Below are 468 nucleotides of genomic sequence, written 5' to 3' on the forward strand. Positions count from 1 at the left end.
GGCCTGCGCGCCCTCGCGGGGTCCCTGGGGGCAAGGAGGGAGCGGGCCCTTCCTGGGAAGGCCCCCTCCCTTTCCGCGCGCGGATACCTCCCCCGCCCTGTGCTCTGACAAGCGCGGCTGTAATTAGGCTGCGGGGTCCCGGGCTCTCCGCCTCCCTCCGGCGGATAATGAGATAAAGTGTCAGAGACACGGCGAGAACAAAGAGACAGAGACTCGCAGCGACGTGCGTGCGGGGCGGGGGAGGGGGCTGACGGATGTCAGCGCCTCCAGCAGCGCAGAGCCCTCCCTGCGCGCCCGCGCCTCCGGGGCCGGGCGGGGTGTCCTGTCACCGGTGCGCCCCGGGCCTGCCGTCTCTGGGACTCACGCGCGACCCCGGAGCGCGAGCTCGAGAGGCCGCACAGCTGGCCTGCACATCTGGCTCTCTGTGGCACAGCTGGGGAGCCAGGACGGGAGGGACGCCAGGCCCTG

Source organism: Carlito syrichta, unplaced genomic scaffold (assembly GCF_000164805.1).
Source record: "Carlito syrichta isolate Samal-C Ts95f unplaced genomic scaffold, Tarsius_syrichta-2.0.1 Scaffold297317, whole genome shotgun sequence".
NCBI lineage: Eukaryota > Metazoa > Chordata > Mammalia > Primates > Tarsiidae > Carlito > Carlito syrichta.